Source organism: Alligator sinensis, unplaced genomic scaffold, assembly GCF_000455745.1.
Source record: "Alligator sinensis unplaced genomic scaffold, ASM45574v1 scaffold140_1, whole genome shotgun sequence".
Taxonomy (NCBI): domain Eukaryota; kingdom Metazoa; phylum Chordata; order Crocodylia; family Alligatoridae; genus Alligator; species Alligator sinensis.
This window is the reverse complement of record NW_005841836.1, coordinates 6720895-6743260: the sequence shown is the minus strand read 5'-3', so window position 1 is coordinate 6743260 and position 22366 is coordinate 6720895. Positions and strand designations below refer to the sequence as shown.

General features: G+C 42.0%; 1 protein-coding gene across 10 annotated transcripts in view; it reads right to left on the bottom strand.

The window, feature by feature from the left end:
* Positions 1-22366, bottom strand: part of PLCB4 (phospholipase C beta 4) — a 361997-nt gene that overhangs the window by 149205 nt on the left and 190426 nt on the right. Inside the window, exon 3 of one of the 10 annotated variants that reach the window (XM_025202251.1) lies at positions 816-884. The exons of the other annotated variants lie outside the window; for them this stretch is intronic. The gene's annotated coding sequence lies outside the window, so the exon portion shown is untranslated. The remainder of the gene's footprint in view (positions 1-815; positions 885-22366) is intronic. 10 annotated transcript variants of the gene reach the window in all.

Here is a 22366-nt window from a genome sequence, read left to right as displayed (position 1 = left end):
CTGTTACATCTAAAGGAGCAAGTGTGATAGATTATATATTACTTGAACCACATGCAGGGTACAAGTATAAATCATTTGAAAGTTTACCACTCATGGAAAACGATCTCTTCCCTCTCTTTCTATAAAATCCATTAGAATCATATGGGGAACCTCCTACAAAAACTATACATCTAGCCCCCAAATTAGAAGTAGTCAATAGAGAATTTGATGGAACAGTAAGTTACAAGATACATGTGTTGCTCTAGTCAAAGATACTCTCTCAGGCCACTTACCACATATTCTCAAAGTACAAGAACCCCAAAAACCTATTACTTAAATATGAAGCAGTTAGAAAATGCCCTCACACAAGAGTGTGTCTTTGTTGGGAATAGGCAGTGCCACTGGCACAAACCTTGATTTGATGAAGACTGCTCTAAAGCTAAAGATGCTTTAAGGGATGCTTTGGAGAAATAGAAATCTAAAAATGACTGTGCTAGTTTCCAACTGATCAAGAAGATTAAAATAGACTATAAAAATAAATAGACAGAAAGAGGAAACAATATTAAATGAGGCTATGGGAGGAACTGGTAGTCATAGGGGAAAAATAACAATAACCAATGTTTTGGAAAAATTATAGCCAAAGGGACAAAAAATAGCTTAGTTACCAATGTACACATTCCTGAAGATGCATAGAATTAAAAAAAAAGTTTAACAACTTACTGACAGATGGTGAAGGAAATGGTGGCTTCTCACTGAAGGAAGTTTTTTTTCTATTAAACTACAAACAGATCATTCTCTCACCTCTGAATCTCAAAAAAAATCCTATATATACTTACTGAGAAATGGAAAAGTCCCTGGCCTTGTCTTCTTCTCCCAGAAATCTTCAAGGAATTTTTTGACTGGTGCTGTCAAATTTTCCCCAAAATTATTAATGTAATTATTTTAGAAGGCATTTATCCAAAGCACTGAAATGAAATTATAATAGTCCCAATTTTTACAAATGGCAATAAGAGGTCCAGTGTTCCGTTGCCCCATTACTCTCAGATACCTGCCAAAATACTTGGGAGATATTTAATTTTCACCTTCAGACATGGATTTCTGAAAACAATATTTTGGGAGACAAGCATGCTTGTTTTAAAGAAAGCTATTCTTGCATGGACCATTGCTTAGTGTTGCCCTATTTAGCATCTAAATATATAAAAAGATATAATCTTCTGTATATAGCCTTCACAGATCTCAAGGGAGCTTTTAGCTCTGTAGAGAGATTAAAATCATGGAAGATACTGGCAATAACATCAATGGATAAAGCTCTCTTATGATAAATCATTACTTATTATTCAAATACAGCATCTAGAGTGCATTACGGGACTGGCGGTGCCCTGTCCAATAGTTTCTCAACTCAGGTACCACAAGCGTGTTTGCTTCCTCCACTGCTTTTAAATCTATTCTTGAATGTTCTAAAACAGGTGCTGACAGGGAATCAGTTCTACGCACCCATGATTTTGAATTATTATATCCTTCTCTGGCTTTACACAGATGACATGTTAATGTCACAATCTGAAATAGGCCTCCAAAGACCCTTTTCAGAAGGACTGCACCTCAAACAGCTTGCAGATCAACACAGATAAAGCCAAGGTATTGATTCTTAGGAATGAAAGGAGGAAACGAGTTTGGATTTTACAGAAAAAGAAACTAGAAGTGGCATCTTCTTTTAAATACCTTGCAAAAGGCAAGGATTTCTTACACTGATATCTTTCACTATGTAGTTGGGTTGAATGCAAAGTATTCTTCATTACATCTCTGACTGTCAGGTGATCAGAGACCTGATGAAGAATGTCATGCATTCAAAAACTTCTCTAACTTTATCCCAGCTACATACTTGGTCCAATAAAATATATCACCCTAAGAAATCCTTGCCTCTTGCATAACTTCTGGACCAACCACAACATCACTCTTACACTACCATTAAATACCCTGGAATCTACTTTAGCAAAAATCTGAGCTGGAATAAGCACACTGACAATGTAAACAGAGTAAAACAAACTGCCGGCAGGGTTGTATCTTTTTACAGTAAGGCAGGCAAAAGGGAGGTTCTGGAAGCATTAAGGTCAGGTATAGTACACTTTTACCGGTATAAGTAATCAGAAACTGGTCTATACCAGTAACAGAAAAAAAGTTCAGCACACAAAAACAGTCTATACCTCTAACAGAAAGAAGTTTGGTACACACAGGCCGGTTTAAAAATGGCAGAATCCAGTCTAAGATTTGACTGAACCCCTCCACAGGGGAGGAATGTGTGTTCTGTTCGCTACTGATCCAAACTACATCACTTACAGAAAAACATGTAACCTGGATCAATTCTGCCTCGGGCTTTTTGAATATCTGTACCTAGCCTAAAGATCTATAAGTCTAAGGTAATCTCCATTTTATTGTATGGAGCAGAACTCTGAGTTGCCGACCATCTAGTTTATTCCTAAACCAAAATAATTTCTTACAATTTTTTAAGGCAAATGATCTCTCCATGCATAGAAAACTTTAAATATTGGGCTAATACATTAAAAATAATCTGGCTTCTTTCAAACACTTTGGAGCTTGTCCTATAGGCCTTATTCGTTCAAAAAATAAGGGACTAAATCAAATAAAATTTCCTGTTTTTGTTTTATTGTTCACTGCTTCATTTTATCTTTTCTTTTACATCATCATACACTATGTCCTGTTTTAATTTTGTATCAACTGATAGAATGGATAATCTTACTGCATGTTTTTAGCAAAAATTATAAATTATATAAATGTTATTTTATTCTATTTAATTTTTATTGTTCATACTACTGTACTGTTTTGGAAAAAGCTGTAAATAAACTACTACATGTCTCTAAACGTACTTTATTATGCAACTATTGCAAATTTCTCACTCTTTTTAGGAAGAAAGCACTAATTTTTTGTAATGACCCTTTTAGTCTAGTTTATTAAGGCCTTAAATGCACCAGTTACTATGAAAGGAAAAAGGCAGAGATCATGGATGTATTTTTTAAACTGTAAAGTTCTAAATGCCACATTAGAACTCTATGCTCTGGCTATATTTTAAGTAAAAGGTAGGGTACATTTGCACCTTATGAACTAAATCAGATGTATTGCATAAGCTTTCATAAGCATACGGATTGCTTCATCAGATGCTGTGAAAGGACTGCAGGAAACAGAGCTGCTAAATAGAAAGCAGCAATTAGAATAAAAAAGGTAGGGAAGGGGGAAAGAAAAAGGTGGGGACACTTCTGAGAAAGGCAAAGGGGTAAGAGAGAGAAATAAGCCAGTAGATCCATTAAGGGACCTAGGGCTTATAAAAGCTAACCCAGGTAATAATATGAGTATCCAGAATGCCTAGTTAGACCATTCTTAATACAATCCAGTCTGTGGGTAAGTTCAACATGTCAGTTAAGTTCAACACGTTACACAATTTCCCGTTCAAGTTGATTTTTAAAGTGTTATTGTCTAAAAATAGATTACTCTAAGGTCAGGAATAAAATATCCAGGAAGGTTAAAGTGTTTTGCCATGGGCTTGTCTGTCCTTCTAGAAATAGTGTCAGCTCTGTGTTCATTCATTCTTACATGTCAGGATCACCCCACCTGTCCAATGCACAAGCAGAGGGCCACTGTAAGTAGAGGAGGGTGTATATGATGTTGGTAGTGGTGCAGGTAAATGAACCTCAGATGCTATAATCTGTGTTATCTGGTCCAGTGATGATGTGATCTGTTTTAGTGAGGGGGCGCACCTGGCATCTAGGTCCAAGGCAAAGTTTAGTGCCTTGGTGAATATAGGAGTTGTGTAGCCTTTCACTGAGATACCATTTGAAGTTTGAAGTTGGTGGACTGCCTGTAAGACAGGGCACGTTTCTGCCCCACAGCTAGCATTAGACGTCTGGCAGTCATTAATGTTGTGTCCAAGGTTTTCAAGATGGGGTCTGTAGGTGACAACAAAGAATTATGCTGTTCTTGTCTTTGAGTTGGTACTCTAGCAGGTTGGAGAGTGTCTGTGTCTGGCTCTGTTGATTTCAGTGGCTGTGGTTTTAGCATTGGATTGTAACTGTAAAAAACCCTGTCTAAGATCCTTAAGGTATGCATCCTGGTCGGTGGGATCAGCAGAGATACAGCTGTAACATAATGGATAGCTGTAGAAGAAGATATCAACAATGTACCTTAGGTATAACAAAGGGATGAGAGAACATCTGAGGAGGAAGACAACTTCAAATTCTGTCATAAATATATTGGCATACATATTTTAAATGATTACTAGAAAACATTAAATATCTCTTTGACGGCCCTGTATAAAAAGTAAAGGTAGATTCACATAACTAAATGCTTCCCAATCTGTGGTACATGTACCACCAGTGGTATGCAGATAGCCTGTCAGAGGTATGCATTAACAGATTTATTATAATTACTTTATATGGCAAAAATTTGCTGGTGGTATTTAAGGTTGTACCATTTTAAATGGGTGGTGCCCAATCTGTCAGAGTTTGGGAATCGCTGACATAACTGAATGTTTTCTGTGTCCATGCAGTACCAGATGCCTTCTCAAGATTTGAAAGCCTATCCAGGCTGTCTTACAGCAACTACAGCCACATAGTTACCTCTTTCACAAAATGTATTCTTTTATGAGGTTATTTTTACATTATTTCCTGCCTCCCCCCTGCCAATATAGCCAATGCAAGCAATGAATGAAAGATATTCCTTGCAGTAAAAGAGTCCAGAGGCATTAGCAGATGACACAGCAGAGCTACTCAATTATATATTATTTCCTAATAATGGAGAAAAAAGAATGCACGTTGCTTTAGAAGCCTAGCCATATATGGCAATATGTTGCAGAAAGGAGTTAATCAAACAAACATACTTTTTTAGTATCTGGCCCAAGTTCAATAGGACTGTCCCTTTGTCTGCCCTGGGAAATGTATCTGTTGTTGACAATAGCTGTTATATAACAGCTTCTATAATAGTGGTGACATGAGTTAATCTTGCCTAAATTTATGGTTTCAACTGCTTTCACTTTTGACATCCAGTCAAGAGGCAAATTTCAGATTAGAGACAATAACATATGTATGCTTTTCATCCTTTCCTAGGTCAATTTCTGTCTACAGGGCCAGCCTTATTTTTTAACTCTGTCACAATTAGTTAATTTCTCTGATCTTGTCCCTTCTTCTTCATCTTGGGTGTTTCAACTCTGCCTGAAGGGACCAGCTAATGAGTACATGCATTTTAGGTCTCGCCATAGTTACTATGAACAGTTTAGAATGTACAGTAACATTTCAATTGTTAATATGGATTTGTAGCTGTATAATAAAGGACATTCTCAAAATTAAAAATATATTTAACAAGATATTTTATATGATCATTTTAAACAACAGCTGGATATGTGAACAAGGGAGAAAAAAGAAAGATTAATGAGAGACATGGCCCACGGAGGCCAAGGATTAAAACCTGCAAAATATGACATGAGTCCCACTAAAATGTTTGCAAGAGCACTGCAACTACTATAGAAATTGAAATTGTTATGAAGTAATTTCCACAAATGTTGCTAGAAATAAAAAATAAATTCTGAACAATAATTAAACCAGACTGGAACTTCGGACTTGGGGCAGACATCATAAACAGAGAACATTCAATAAACTGTCTTATTTTGTAGAAGATATTTCTGGAGTATGCCCATAAAGAGAACAAAAATTATTTTCTCAGCCATTATGCTGAGAGCTTAATCATATAAATAATAAAATGTCATCAATAAAAGAATGGTTAACCCAACTATTTTAATGTTAAATGCTTACTATTTGGCAAAATTTCTATGAAATGGAAAAATTACCAATCATCTTTTAATAGCTGTCTCAACAGACCTAGTCCCACATAATTTAGGCCTTCCTTTACATTACAAACATACACACTAAACATAAGAATGATAAGAAAGACCTGAAAAAGATTTGGTTTTAAAACGATACATTTTCTCTTTAGCCAGTTACTGTAGAACTGAAATAAACTTAATTTGTGCCACATTCATACAGTCTAAATTAATTTTCCCCAAAAAAGACCCTGTAACAAAATTCACACACACACACACACACAGCTAAGCATATGCCTATATTGGATAGCCAGAGCTCAACATTACAGGGTCATATTCTGTCCTAATGGCCTGACTGATCTAAGCGCAATGAAACCAACTAAAATATTTCCATTGGTTTTGATGGATTTGGGATCAGCCCTTATATCCCATGATTGTACAGTACAGGGGTGCTCAATCTTTTAGTGTGGCGGGGCAGCTGAGTGGTGTGGGGCCCATTCATGAGCCAGATTAAACATGCCAAGTGTACCAGCTCCACTTAGCCCACTGCCAGATGAGGCCCATGTCCCAAGACTGGGCCTTGAATCACTCTACTGGGGCCCCGTGCTACCCTCCTGGAGCATGCACTGCCAGATGGGAGCCCCACACTGCCTCCCTTGGCTCCATGTTGCCTCCCTGGGGCTCCACACCTCTGTCCCTTGGCTCCATGCTGCCCATGTCATTTCCCTGGGGCTCCATGCTTCTCCCTTCCCTCAGCTCTGCATCCACTCCCTTGTTTCTGTGCTGCTTGGCTCCAAGCTGCACGATCAGGCTTTGCACCACTTCCAGTTGGCTCCTGTGTGCCTGGATTGGACCCTGGGCCCTGATCATGAACCGATCCAACATGATATCCACCTTGCAGGTTCCCCCCCAGGGTCCAGAAATTTGGCAGCAGGGAAGCAGCAATTACTGCCCTGCCAAATTTTCAGATCCATGGAGATGCCTGTGGGTCGGATGGCATGGCTCCAAGCCTGGATCTGACCTACAGGCCAGGGGCTGAGTACCCTTGATATAGTATATTCACTCATTTCTGAAATGTCTGGGGAAAAATGAAAGAGAAAAGAAACCAAATCCAAAATTCTGGTCTTTTTAATAGGGGGTTTCCAAAATCATCAGCAACAGCAAAAAGGATGTCACAGAAATTAGTCAGCTTCCCTGGCAGAAATGCAGTAGTGTCAAGCTCTAACACTTAAACATCATGAACTTAAAAAATTTAAAAAATAGAATTTTTTTCCTTCTGATGCTGTAGCATTTTCAGTAGACTCTTTCAACATTTTTCTGTAGCCATTTTCATATAAAGGGACTCCAGGAGGAGGTTTTTCAAAAAGAAAATACTTAAAACTTAAAGTTACAAGTGCTGACAAAACTACAACTGACTGTGCTAAGAACTGAACAAGCAAAAACAGAGCAAAAAGAACCACATTTTAATCCTATTACAGGACAAATTCTGATGTTATCTAAATTAGAAAGAGCCCTCAAGATTCCCTCACCAACATCAATCATCACCAAGAAAAAAACACAGGTCTTAACCCACCATTCTTAATGTCAGTCATGTACAGAACATATTTTATTAATCAGGCAGATATAAGTAACAAATAAAATGTAAATAATATAAGTAATAATAAAATATAAATAATAATAAATGCAAACAATATACCAATAAAATATAATTAAAAAATAAAATATTTCAGTGTCCCTCTACATGCTAAGTTTCTAGTTTAGCTCAGAGAACAAATAAACATTATTTTCTACATTATTAGAAATAAGAGAATGCTCCTTTTGAATTATGTTGAACTTAACTCTGTCAGTATCAATAATAGGTGTGTAAAATTAAGTTGCCTAAGAATGAGGAATATACTGTCATTTCATCTCTAGCTAAGTTGGAGTTGTGTTTGCAGACATTCAATATTTATTTTTAATTTGGATGGTGCCAGGTATGGCATTTCCTGGAAGTCAACTCCCCAGGTAGTAATAAGGAATGAACTGGACTTTGATGAAAGCAATGGTGCTTGTGTGATGGCTACAAGGATCTTTTTTTAAATGATTATAGCACATGATATATGCACACTGAATACCCTGACTTAGGAGGGAATGGTTTTTTATTAAATTTAATTACTTCCCTCTGTGGTTGTCAACTAAGGACAGCTTCAAAATAAAGGCAGCTGCTTCTTTTTTTCTTTTCTATTCTTTTAAAGAAGAGATTAAACAGCACCTAACATTTCTATCTACAGGCCATATTCTGGAACTGGGGGTGAGCAAGGCAAAACCAATGCTCGTAGCATGGGGAACAAACAGGAGGAACTCGCCCTCAGAATAGCTAGTTCAAATCCAGATGTCGTAGGGTTAACAGAGACATGGTGGGACTCATCCCATGACTGGGCAGTTAACATTAGGGGCTATAGGCTGTACAGGCGGGATAGAGAAGGCAGAAAAGGGGGGGGGGTGGCACTTTATGTCAAGGAGCACTACACATCCTCTGCCAGCAGTATGGGGTCAGGGGAAGGGCGAGCTGAAGTGCTCTGGGTCAAGATCCAGGGGGGGCAAGGCGAGAGGGATTTGACAGTGGGGGTCTATTACAGACCCCCCAATCAGGAGGAGGAGCTGGACAGGGAATTTTCAGGCCAGCTTGCAGAGACACTAAAAGCAAGGGATGTAGTTGTCATGGGCGATTTTAATTACCCGGACATCTGCTGGGAGGAGCAGTCAGCCGGGACGGACCGCTCCAGGAGGTTCTTGGCCGAGTTGCAGGACCTCCACTTGATTCAGGAGGTGCACAGTCCCACCAGAGGAGATGCTCTGCTGGACCTGGTCCTGGCCGCAGGCGACGACCTGGTAAGAGGCCTCCAGGTTCTTGACCACCTGGGCAATAGTGATCATCGCGTGCTGGAATTCACCATCCAGCGTAGAGTGTCAAGGGCCCGCAGCAAGGTGGTGGCCCTAGACTTCAGGAGGGCCAACTTCAGTGAGATGAGGAGATTAGTGGGAGAGGAACTGGGGTCCTTGAGGGCAGAGGAACTCAGCGTCCAAGAGGAGTGGTCGTTCCTTAAGGAAACGATACTCGGGGCCCAAGGGGTGTCCATCCCGACAAGAAGCAAGGCGGGCAGGAGTGTCCAAAAGCCCCCCTGGCTCACCAAGGGTGTCCGGGAATGCCTGCTTGCCAAAAGGGTGGCGTACGCCCGGTGGAAGGGGGGTGTAATCTCCAAAGAGGAGTATACCTCCTCTGCTCGGGCCTGCAGGCGGGCTGTTAGGAAGGCCAAGGCGGAGATAGAGCTCGGATTAGCGTCCAGGATTAAGGATAACAAAAAGTCCTTTTTCAAATATATTGGGAGGATGAAGAAGGCGCCGGGTAATGTGGGGCCCCTGCAGGATATGCGGGGCAATCTGGTGGTTGCGTCAGAGGATAAAGCGGACCTCTTTAACCAATTCTTCACCTCCGTTTTCTTGTGCAGGGACCGGGACTTCCCTGCTGTGATAGAAGCCGGACGCGAGGGGATCGCCTTCAGACCTCAGGTTGGGGAGGACCGGGTTAGAGAGCTTCTGGAGGGGCTGGACGCGTTCAAGTCAGCGGGTCCGGATGCTCTCCACCCCAGGGTGCTGAGGGAGCTGGCTGGGGTTATTGCAGGGCCCCTGGCACGGCTCTACGAGCGATCGTGGTGCTTGGGCCAGGTGCCAGACGATTGGAAGGTAGCTAATGTGGTCCCCATCTTCAAAAAAGGGAAAAGGGAGGACCCGGGCAATTATAGGCCCGTCAGTCTTACCTCAATCCTGGGGAAGCTCTTTGAGAAGATCATCAAGGAGCACATTTGTGATGGGCCGGCATCCGAGATGATGCTCAGGGGCAATCAGCATGGATTTATTAGGGGGAGATCATGTCAGACCAACCTGATTGCCTTTTATGATCAGGTCACAAAGGCCATGGATGCAGGTGTCGCGGTGGATGTAGTCTTTCTGGACTTCAGCAAGGCCTTTGACACCGTCTCTCACCCCATCCTAATTAATAAACTAGGCGACTGTGGCATAGATGCCTACACGGTCAGATGGATTGCAGATTGGCTGAAGGGTCGCACTCAGAGGGTGGTGGTGGATGGATCATACTCGACTTGGGGGGAGGTGGGTAGTGGAGTCCCCCAGGGCTCGGTCCTGGGGCCTGCGCTGTTCAATTTCTTCATCAGCGATCTTGATGTTGGGGTGGAGAGCAACCTGTTTAAATTCGCTGATGACACCAAAATTTGGGGGGAGGTGAGCACGCTAGCAGGGAGAGAGAGATTGCAGAAGGATCTGGATAGGTTACAGGGGTGGGCAGACAGGAACAGGATGCGTTTCAATACGGACAAGTGCAGGGTGCTGCACTTGGGTAGTAGGAACCAGCAGCACACTTATACGATGGGGAGCTCCCTACTTGAGAGCACGGAGGCGGAAAGGGATCTTGGTGTCATTATTGACTCCAAGATGAACATGGGCCGACAATGCGAGGTCATGGTTGGCAGGGCTAACCGGACCTTGTCGTGCATCCACAGGTGCATCTCGAGTAGAGCCAGGGAGGTGATCCTCCCCCTCTATGCGACGCTGGTCAGGCCGCAGCTGGAGTATTGTGTCCAGTTCTGTGCGCCCCATTTCAGGAGGGATGTGGACAACATGGAGAGGGTCCAGAGGAGGGCCACCCGCATGATCCGGGGACAACAGGGCAGACCCTACAGTGAGAGACTGCGGGACTTGAACCTATTCAGCCTCCACAAGAGAAGGCTGAGGGGGGACCTGGTGACCGTCTATAAACTCACTAGGGGGAACCAGAAGGGTTTGGGGGAGACGCTGTTTCCCCTAGCCCCTGCTGGCATAACAAGGAGTAATGGGCACAAGTTGATGGAGAGGAGGTACAGATTGGACATCCGAAAAAACTACTTCACAGTCAGGGCGGCTAGGAGCTGGAACCAACTTCCAAGGGAGGTGGTGCTGGCCCCTACCCTGGGGATCTTTAAGAAGAGGCTGGATACTTACCTGGCTGGACTCATTTGAGTCCCGTTTTTGTTTTTAGGGTGAGTGGTTTTGTTTGTGTTTTTTGGGTTGTTCTCCCGCCCTGGCGGGGGGGCGGGCTAGAAGATCTATTAGGTCCCTTCCGACCCTGAAACTATGAAACTATGAAACTATGAAAACCCCACACCTTGCACAGTGATAAACATAACAATAAAAAGCGATAGACTATTGAGAGATGGGTGCTTCAATGCACAACTGAGGTAGTTGATACTTTTTTCCCATTGTTCTGTGCACGTTACATGATTTTTGTATCAGGTTAATAAGCAAGTTTACATTTCCCATTAACTAGAATGAGTTTTGCCTACCACTTCAAAAGGTTTTTAGAGGATGTGCCTACACCTGCGCTTTAATGTGCAGTAGCCTATTTTACTGAGCATTAATGTTTCACATAAAAAACAATTCTATTACACAAACGTGCAGTAAAATAGGCTACTGAGCATTAAGCATCGCTTAAAGACAGCGCACATTTGTTACCATTCATTAAGGTGGCCTAATCAGCATTTGTTTAGTACCTCACATAGGAGGGCACTTTTACATGTGCTCTGGGAATGGGGGGAGGCAGAGTTTTAATTAGAGCAGCTCCAAGAGCCAATATAATTAGAGCCCTGCTGTGTCTTGTGTATCAGTTTCCCTCTGCTTAAAAATAGTGGTGGGGGGCACATGAACTAAAGCTCGTTCAACAAGCTTTAGTTCAAGTGCCCCCGCTGCCATTTTTAAGCATGGGGATGCTGATGCACAAGATGCATGAGGCTGCTGCAGCATGGTAATTGCCACACTCCAACAGACTTGATTAAAATTGCTTAAAATATACAGATTAATCGAGTCTGCTCCAACACACTGGAATTCCAGCACATTGGAGCAGCCTCTGCGCTTGCACATAGGTGCCCAGAGGTACTAGATTTCATGTGCATTAGGGAAAGCACCTTAATGCACGTGTAGATGTGCCCAGAGAGATTTAGAAAATTATTCTTGTGGCTTAATCTATTAGGGACACAAATCGGGGTTTGAAATGAGGATTAAGCTAAAATTATCTTTAGGCACCAGATGATTTGCATCAGATGATCTTCAGAGCTACAATCTAGTCACTAGCAAAGAGTTTGGGGATCCTTGGAGAAAAAATGCATTATGTAAATGTAAAATATGATTTTTTAAAAAATTTTTTTAACAGATATTGTTGCCTTTTGTGGAAAGACAGATAACTTCCCCAAAAGACTGATTTGATAGGCTAGGGAATTACTTTTTAAAACAACACAGAATAATATCCATGCAAAATGAGTACAAATAATACCAAGTTGTTTTCAGAAGCCTATGCTTGGGGACCCTGCTGCCTCTTTCCAAACTACTATGCGGACCCAATCTAACATTATTAAAATAAAAAAGAAAGGTCAAGATCACATTTCTGTAATATCTTTTAAATCTCCCTGTGTTAGTAGTAATCCCTTGTATAGTTAGATTTATAAAAGTTCCATCCAAACTTTATTAAAGTTTTGACATGACTCAACATTAGCTTGCTTAAAGTATACAGATGTTAGTAAGCCGTAGAAAAGAAAAAATTAGCCTAAAAAGCTAAAACAAGGAAAATGATATTATAATCTATGACCCAGTTCTGACATCAGTTTTGCCACTTCTGACTTCTGCAACAGCAACACTTATACACTGCTGGTGCTTGTGCTTTAGATCTATAAAGACAGTGAAGTTCTTCTGGGTCAAGTATATCTCACTGAAATTCTTATTCCTTCAAAATCCAAAGATGAGTGATCCAGGAACAAGTAATGTGAATAAAAGTAATTAGGGCTATGAATACTCCTTCCCTCTCTCCCTACAGCCATATGTAACTATATATTCTTTGGTTATGCTGCATAAACTGCATCTACAATGACATTATTATTTTTAACTTGTTCCAATCTATATAGAATTGGATATATATCAACTATAGCATGGGCGTTAGCCCACTGGCTGGCACAGCATCTGAATGGGAGCTGAGGGTCACAGTCAACCAGAAGATGAATATGAGCCAACAGTGTGAGGAAGTCGCCAGCAGGGCAAACAGAACTCTGGCCTGCATCAGCCGATGTGTCACCAACAGATCTAAAAAGGTGCTCCTCCCTCTCTATTCAGCATTGGTAAGGCCACAACTAGAGTACTGTGCCCAGTTTTGGGCACCACACTTTAGAAGGATGCAGATAAACTCAAGAGGGGGCAGAGAAGGGCCACCTGCATGATTAGAGGCCTGGAGGATAGGCCCTATGAGGAGAGACTCCAGTAGCTGGGCGTGTTCAGTCTAGGGAGGAGGAGGCTGCAAGGTGACTTGATAGCCACCTACAAGTATGTCACGGGGGAACACCAAGATCTGGGGGAGCAACTCTTCAGGAAGGGACCCTTTGGGAGGATGAGGACCAATGGTCACAAACTAATAAAGGGAAGATTTAGGCTGGACATAAGGAAGAACTTCTTCTCCATAAGGGTAACTGGAACCTGGAACACAGTCCCAGCAGAGGTGGTGCGGTCGCCATACTTGGAGCTGTTTAAGGGGAGGCTGGATAAGCACCGCTGAGCTACTTTGGCCTCATTAAACTCCTGCCTATGGCAGGGGACCAGACTTGATGATCTCCCAGGTCTCTTCTGGTCCACTGACTGTATGACTCTATGACATTGTGTAATTTAGCCCATTTTTGCTTCTGTCCCTGGAGCAGCCTAGGAGCGATACTTTGATTTGGGCAGTCATCAGCTCCTGTAGACCTTTCCTCAGCACCTGTCTTTCCTATAGAACAGTTCAAATACTGATCCATGAATTCCCTTGTAGGCAATAAAAGGACAAATATGAATTAAAAGCAAATAAGCAACTACAGTCTTATTCAATCACTGGATCCCTGCTTCCTCTCCGATTATCCCTCCTTTCTGTTTTTAGCTTTCTTAAACTCCTTCCTTATTATATGCTCAATTTAGATTGCAAGGCTTGTGGGATAATGACAGTGGATTCAACTGCTACCCTATACCTAAGCTCATACCAAGCACAGGCAGAATACAAAAGTATAAAAGTGTCTCTAAGCCTCTGACTCCTCACAAGCTGAAACAAGCCCTGCATGAGCAGTCTCAGGATTACTGCAACCTGCTCTGACTTCTAATCGCCTGCCAGGGAGGACTGTGGCTGAGCAAAGGGGTCTTCACAAAGCCACGGGTCTAGTTTGGGTGTTTTTCTGCTGTGTATGCCATCATACATACCTATATACTGGAACAATAAGTTCTAAATATATCAGTGAGAAACAGGTAGAAATATTGTTTCAAAAAAGGTGCCTGACATGGTACCCTGAGAAACTTGCAGATAATAAGAGAGAGAGAGAGAAATATTTAGGTATCATGCAGTATTCTACATTGCACCTTCAAAGTACCACATAAACACCATTCCTTTGTTATCTTTGTTTGGAGAAACTGAGGCAGAGAAGCATATTTACTCCCTGCATGATCCTGAGCATGTTCTTTGGAAAAACTGGCCCTGTTGTAAGTGGACACAAAAGCCAAAACAGCGATTCTGATTAAGCTGAAGAATGAATTTGGCCAAGGCAACATCTCCAGAGACAGCCAGAGTACAAATGGCAAAATCATTCTGGAAGCACATGGTCACTGCTCACCATATTATTCATTACAGTAAGCCCTTAGTTATTACCATGATGAGATAATTCATGCTAATATACCTCAATGTTACCATTTTATATTTTCTTCATGCACCTTTTTACAGTGAGAAGCATAATTTTTTTAATGTTTATTTAATTTTTAGCATTTATCTTGGACCATTTTGTTACAATCTCCCCATCTGTGAGACCAGTTCTTGCTAACTAACAGGATAAAGAGCCTACTGACCATTTGGGTGCAGGTCCTAGTTCTTTTTCCTGTGTGATCTTGAGCAAGTCACTTTATCTTGCTGTGTTTCAGTTTTCCCTCTGTAAATTGGGAATAATAATATTTCTGTTTATTGTTGATGCTAAATTCATTAATCCGTTTTTAAAAAACTGTGAAAGTATTGGACAAAAGGCCACAAAGTGGAAATGATCATTACTATAGGTCTCCCAGCACCAGAAAAAAATGATCTAACATTTCAATTAAAATAAGGAATTTTTATGAGACATCGTTGCCATAATTTTAAAATTCAATATATTATAAGAAGTCAAAGCTTAAAATGTGAGTACTGTAGATCACCGAGAACCCTGAAATCCTGACTTCCTAGTCAGATACAGTACTGGCTACTAGGTGTGTGTCAACAAAGAAAACAATGGCTTCTAAGGCTGTCTATACACATGCATATTCATGTTCTAATCATAACGCTCCAGCATTGCCTCACCATCACATGTAGTATGCCCCCATGCATTTTAAAATGGCCATGGGATGCTTTATCTAAAACTTGTCAAATGAGGTTTAGATAAAGTGTCCCATGGCCATTTTTAAACATACAGGGGCTTAATACATGTAATGTTGAGCTATTTTAATTAAGGCGGCTATCTGGGAACCGCTCTAATTAAAACGCACCACCCCTAAGAACATATATAGGTAGCTTAAAAGTGTTACAGATTCAGGATCAAAGATAGCTAGCACTGAACTTCAAAACAAACGGTAATTTTAAATCCTTGTTTTTACTTCACCACATTTTTAGTGTTGGTACATAAACTTTATGGCTAGGGACACAAGTTACACATAAACTGGTTTAAGTGATCAGAAACTGGTTTAAACCTATAACAGATCAGAAGGGCAGTGCACATAAACCAGTTTCAAAATGACTGAAACTGTTTTGAGATAAACCTGGTTGACTGTAGTATCAGACTTAACTGATTTGGGTCAAACTGGTTTATGAAACTTCTGTCCTAGACCCCCTCCTGGTTCAAGTTAAAACATAGTTCCCCAGCATCCCATCATGCTTTCCAGCCACGGGCTGGGCTGTGCTGTCTACCTCAGAGAGCAGGGCTGGCCCTGCCCCTCTGCTCCCCAGCTGGAGCAGTGAGAGCTGGCTGACAAGGGTGTGGCAAAGGCTGGAGATGCAGCCCAGTCTGCAGGGAGGGACTGCTCCCCGCCACTCAGGCAAACTGTGGCTAGGGTCTGGGGCCAGGGACTGGGGTTAAACACCCTTCCCCTGCTCAAACTTACTGCTGGCTGCGACTGTGTACTACAAATCCCAGAGGCACCTGGAAGCAAGAAGAGGCAGTGATGAGCAACCCTGCAGAGTTCTGCTACTATAATTCTGGACTGCAAATCCTAGAGACCTTGGGGGCAGCAGGAAGAGGAAGTGAACACACAGCCAGACAGCCATTCCCCCCGGCTTCTGGCCTGAGCCACTGCAGGCATGTGGCTGAATTTCCTGAATCAAAGGTCTGTTCACTTCTGTTTCAATTTAATCTCTCTTTAAAGCCTCAGGCTTTTTGACTGTCTGTACCTAGCCTATCAAAACAGATGTAAGGGCCAAATGTTATTTAATTCACGGTCCCACAGTTGTATAGTTACATGGAAATATGAACGAGTGAATAATGGATGCGTATATAATGCTGTATTGCTGTCTACTTTGTTTTTTTCAGAGAATTCTGATAGTAAAATCTATGTGCTTGTGTACCTATTTATGCTAAACAAGAATCAGTGGATATATGCCACTACATTATGTTTTTTGTCACAGATGCCATTATTCAGTTTAACTTGAATTGTCTGTTCGAAGCAAGAATAAACTACATGAGACTCTGATGTGTGCTTAGGTGGCAAGACAATTCACAAACCTTAATAAATTAATTATTGCTATATTCAACTACCTACATTTTATGAAAACAATGACCCTAACATTTCCTTCATGAAAACTGATGCAGAGAGTGCATTTTGAAAAGAAAAATGGAGAAAACACTTTAAAATTAAAACCTGCCTGGGGAACTGATTCTGTATTAGGTTAGAGAGGTTCAGGATGAAGTAGTAGTATCTTGGGAGTCATCGGTACAGATGTAATAGATATTGGCACGAAAGTCAATAAGGAGACCTCAGTAGCAAGGAAGAGATTCTGCAGTGGCAAGACCTCCCCAAGTGTTCTGTAGTGTGTGGGTAGCACCCCCAATTCTAATGTTACTCACAAATTTCTAACAAATGGTGTCCAGGATGGACACATGCTCCCCATGTTCAACAGCCATAAAAATCACCATGAGTGTACCCACAATCCCCATGTGAAAATTACAATGTCAACATATTGGTCTGACATCAGCTTTGCTACAAATCTCACTACCAAACATTTAGGCCACGGTAATTAGTGTACCAGAAAGCCCCCTTTTCCTCTTGCCTGAATTTGCTCTCCCCTCTTTGAATATGTTTTTCCTCTTCTACCTTTTCTTCCTTCCTCTTTCTTTCACTTTAAGATAAGGAATTGTGTTCTAAAATTTGTGTGTGCGCATTGTGTATCTCCCCTTGTAGTTTGGTATTTTTATCTATTTGTGTGCCATGGCATTTGTAGCTTATATTTTATACTCCTCACCTTTCAACTTTCAACTGAATATGTTTAGTTTCATAAGTAAATTATACATTGTAACAATGTTAACAAGGGCAGGAATCAAACTGCCCTTCCCTGTATCAGGCTGGCCCCTGAAAGAGCAAGTGAATCAGTGATTGAATGTGTAACATGGTAGCAGACAGTAATTAACACCTGGGAGACTGCAGATCAACCAACAGAAGAACTCAATAGAAGACAATGTAACAACCGGGAAATCTCTAAACATCACTGATCAAGGGCTAGAAGCCCTGGCCTGAGTTAATCAACACCGGGGACCAACTTTTGGGCTGAATATCTCCAGATCGACCACTCCCAGAGCCCTATTCTAAATTCATCAACCGACTCCCAAACCTGCACGTACATGTGGACGACCCCTGGGGTTGACAGATGCCGTGCGCCGGGGGGGGGGGGGGGGAAGTCCCACGAGGGTCAATGACCCCTGGATTGGGCAAACCTGAAAACTGGGGAATCACCAAAGTCTGCCAAGGACAGATAAAAGGCAGTGAAAAGTGACCCTCAGTGGCACCCTCTTGATCTCCAACTTGACCAGACCTGTCCAGCCAGAAGGACCAGCCGGTGACCCGCTTTGGAGGATAACACCACGCTGAAAGAAGCCTCGACTGGCCATCAACAGCAGACTCCAGCACTTGTAGGATAGGTATACCTGACTCTGTAGCTTGCTACTGTGTGTGTGTGTGTGTGTGTGTGTGTGTGTGTGTGTGTGTGTGGGGACCAGCCCCAAGGTTTATGATTTAACTCATTACAGTGTTTCAATCCACCTAATAAACTAGAATTTTAAGGATCCCGAGTTGGACATTTGTAGCCAACATTAGCACAACAGGTAACAAACAAAAAAACCCAATTTAGTCAGATTTTCCCTTTTGAAAAAGTTGCATTTGGTCTTTTAGTTCAGATCTGACCACTTCTTTCCTGTCACATACACATTATATGCCTTGAACTTTCTAACACAATAAACTTGTCTAGACTATTTCTTATTTCAAACCTTACAACAGATATTTCTTTGCTCTTGGCTAACAATCCCCTTCCTATTCCCTTCCCTTAGTGAACAGCAAGCAGCAAGATAAAGTGGCACACTGCTATTACAAAACACACTTTGTGCATGCTGAAAATGCAGTTGTGATGTCTTTATAAATCTGCTGGGATTCTAGATCTGCCTACAGGGAAATACAATGAGTATACTGCATGCTGTACAATGCTACTACAAGGGAGAACCTATCTGATTAGAAGAAAACATTGGAGAAGGAGAATAACAGCAGGAGGCTCTCAAAGATTCAAAAGAGCTAATAATAAAAGGGAAAATGTTGTGAAGGAAAAGAAAAAGAAAGATCCCCCCTCCCCCACTTACTGCCCAAAGGAAATGAAAGATAGAGTGGAGATGCAACCAGGGAAATCTTTGTTAAGGCTGATAAAAACAGGATGTTGTTCTAAAAAAAGGGTACACACATGAAGCCATGACATGAGATCTCTATGGGTGGGTAAGAAAAAGTGTCATCCAACATGAAGCGGTGCATCTTAGTCTCCCATTCCCCTAACATAGGTTTTCAATCTGAGCTGCTTACTTTGGTAGGAGAAAAATCTCTGACATAATTATGATTATGATAAACTTAGATGGAAGTGCATATCCTATGCTAAAATAACTATCCTATGCTATAATAAACAATGGAAATACATCAGTTCAGCTGTTCAACCTGTATAGTTGATATACAACCCTGAAGCTCTCTCTCTCTGTTCTCTGCAAGTGTGCAGTCTCTGGACATGTCTACACGAGATGTTTTACTGCACAGCAAATTTGCACAGCAATTAGGGAGCAGTAGACTAATTTACTGTGCTGCTGGACAGTCATGTCTGGCACAGTATCCGGTATCTGGCAACACAGTAAATTACTGTGCTTAAACACACGTGTAGACAGTGATGTTGGCATTTGTTTACTTCAGCTCAAATGGAGCTGGTGTATATTCAGTCACATTCATTACATGTGTAGATGTGTCCTCTGAGCGCTATCATGGTTAGGAGTAGGCACAGATGGGTATTTCATTACTGTTGGCCTGTGTGATTTTTTACCTGAAATTCAGTTGTGCTCCATGAGGAAAGCCTAAATGAGTAGAAACTCCTTAGTAACAATTGCTTGAACAAAATTACAGGAATGGTTTTTTCCAAGGAGTCCCTGACCTGTTATTGAAATGGAGGTTTGCCCAAGTAAAGACTATGGTCCTAAGCACATATTTCAAAGATTTATTTTATATTACTGATCTAAATATATGCTTCCAACATTCAAAGATTGGAGCAGGGAAGCATACCACATTCACTCTGGGTGCACTATCCCCAAAATTGATGCCTTGTAGTTACCCTTAACATAGTGTTAGGCATACACCAGTAAATATGACTAAGACAGAAAGCTTATTCGCATGTGCACACTAAACTAGCTATATTATATCTTTTATAAGGTGTGGAGCATACATGATCCTTGGATAGTGTATTAAAATTAAATGCATTAAAATTTCCCCTGCATTCTCATCTATCTACAGTGTTCTCCAGCTCTGTTGTAAAATAACTACTAAAACCAATATTGGACAGTGATGTTATGGGCTTTCAAGTCTCCTTATCTACACCCATGGAATTTCCTGGAATGCCCAGAAAAACCTTATTCAATTGTACCAGCTGAAACTAGCTAAACAAATTTGTCAGCCTCTGACAAGTCTTTGTAATGCTCAGGAGGCCATGAGGACAAATGAGCCTTGCAAGTCTCCTGAGAAACCAACTCAAAGAGTCTTAAAAATTTGAATGAGAGGTAAGTTCAGGAAGATCCACAAAATGTGCAGCCTTCCTTGCGGCTTCCCACAACCTCAGTGTCTTTCCCTCCAGGTTCCAAGTCCCTGGTTCCCAAACCTGAGTTCTACAAGAGCATGGCTGCCTTCCCATTGATCTCAGAAAGTCTGCCAAGATTGAGAACGGCAACAGCATGTTGGTTGGAAAAATCCTGTATCAGAAAGTCATTTTCCATCCATCTCCTGATCCACTGAGCCCCATGCAAGCTAAGTAGAACTGAGGAGAGCCCCATAAAAGTTTTATGAGGCTCACAGCTTCTCCTTGGGAGTCTTCTGGTAAAAAAAAAAAAAGAATTCTCTTCCAGCCACTGAGATTTCCTAAAGCCTGCCTTGAATTTTGAGGTCCACCTCTGTACTTCTGCAAAGTAATAGGTAAGAGGCCTTTTTTTTATCTGTTTAAAATAAGACTAAACTGAAGAAAGAGAATGCAAACATCAGATGACAGTGTTATACAGCGCTTGCTGGTACACGCCACAAACCTTATCAACTCCTGTCCATTGTGATGTCCATCGTGAATGAGATCACACACTGTACATGGTTAACTCAAGGGCTGACCAAAATGAGACTTTAGGGAAACTTATACTTAAATTAATCATTTTAATTTAAAAAGTGGTGGTGGGTAGGGGGGAGTCTAGGAGGACCTGAGGCTCTTTCAGCCTCCCCTAGGCTTGTGCCTCAGGGGAAGTGGATCACAGCTATTTCTGTGGTGGACATCCATGCAGAAACAGGTTGGCAGAGTGGCTAGGGTGAGAAATCAGCTCACAGTTGTCCTAGGTTCATCTGACCAGAGATCCCACTGGGAAAGGCATAAGCTTCTCATTTGGGGAAACCTGTAGGTAATGATGCTACCTCTGAGGAAAGACAGTTATGTCAAAGATTCTGAGGCGCTCAGTAACAAGGGACACTGAAAACTTTAAAAAGAGAGAGAGTAGCTTAAGAAGAGTCTTTCAAGCGATAGTTGTTTCAGAGTTGGAAAAAGGTTGCATGCTCATTTTTGTAAATGTTACCATACATATATAGTACTTCAAGTTAATAAATCCTTCCTTCTAAAAGAGCCCATCCCTGCAGCCGCTATGCCTATATAGCTACGGTTCAAGTCAGTAAGAGTTCTGTATGAAAAGGGATTGAAAGACCAAACCTATTTCCTTCTCTCCTTCCCTTGGCATTGCCTGAAAATGCACCCTTCGATGGAAAAGGGAAAAGCCCTCCCAATGCTTGTCCAGATTTCCTGCAAATCTCCATGCCACACTGACTGGAACACTTTGAGACCAGCATATAAATTGTTTATGTAGAGCAGCTGGCATATTCCTCCTGGAGGACAGGAACCCAGTCTGTGATAACTGAGGCACCAGGTTTCTGGGGAGGTTTTTTGGATGCAAAACAAAGAGCGACAGAGAAATTGGAATAGCAAAAGCAGGCGTTGTCGTAACCGCTTTCATTTGCGATTCACATTTTCGCTGTTTTCTATGGAACTTCTCCAGAGCATGGGCTAGTTAGCTGCTAGTCTATAAGGTTGTGCAATACAATTGACAAACTACACTCCAGGTTTGGGGCAAAAATTAACTGAAAAGCTTGTCTCGATCTGCTTCAGAGCTGTGGTTCCTTGCAGCTTCCCTTTAAGGGAGTGTCCACACATGCAGGCATGCGTGCTTGCAGCAGCTCAAATAGAAGCAGTGCAAATTTGAGCCGGGGCTTTTTGCCTCAGCACATGTGCCTGGACATGCGCTTTAGTGTGGTGCAAATTGTGCCACTTGGGGCAAAATAACCCTACCTGGCTTCTCCCAGATCTGCAGCCAGGAGGAGCTAGAGCCTGGGTCCAGCACCTGTGCTCTCCCCAGCAGTATAAAAAGCTGTCCTGTCCTGGCCCCAGCAGTACAAAAAGCTGCCCTGTCAAGTAGCTCAGGGCTACTCGCTCTCAGGAGCTTCTGGGGCCCAGCCAATTGGTACCTGGGGACACTACCCCTTGTGCCAGCTGGACTGCTGAAGCCGCCCTGAGAGTTCCCTGCACCCTCTACCCACTGCAGCAGTCTGGCAGTGAGGGCTGCTGCCTGGCTGTGACCTGCTGTGCATGTGCCAGACCTGGATGGAGACTGCAGAGCCAGTAGAGGCATCTGCCCCTCTGGGCCAGCTGCTAGTGGGGTGTGGCTG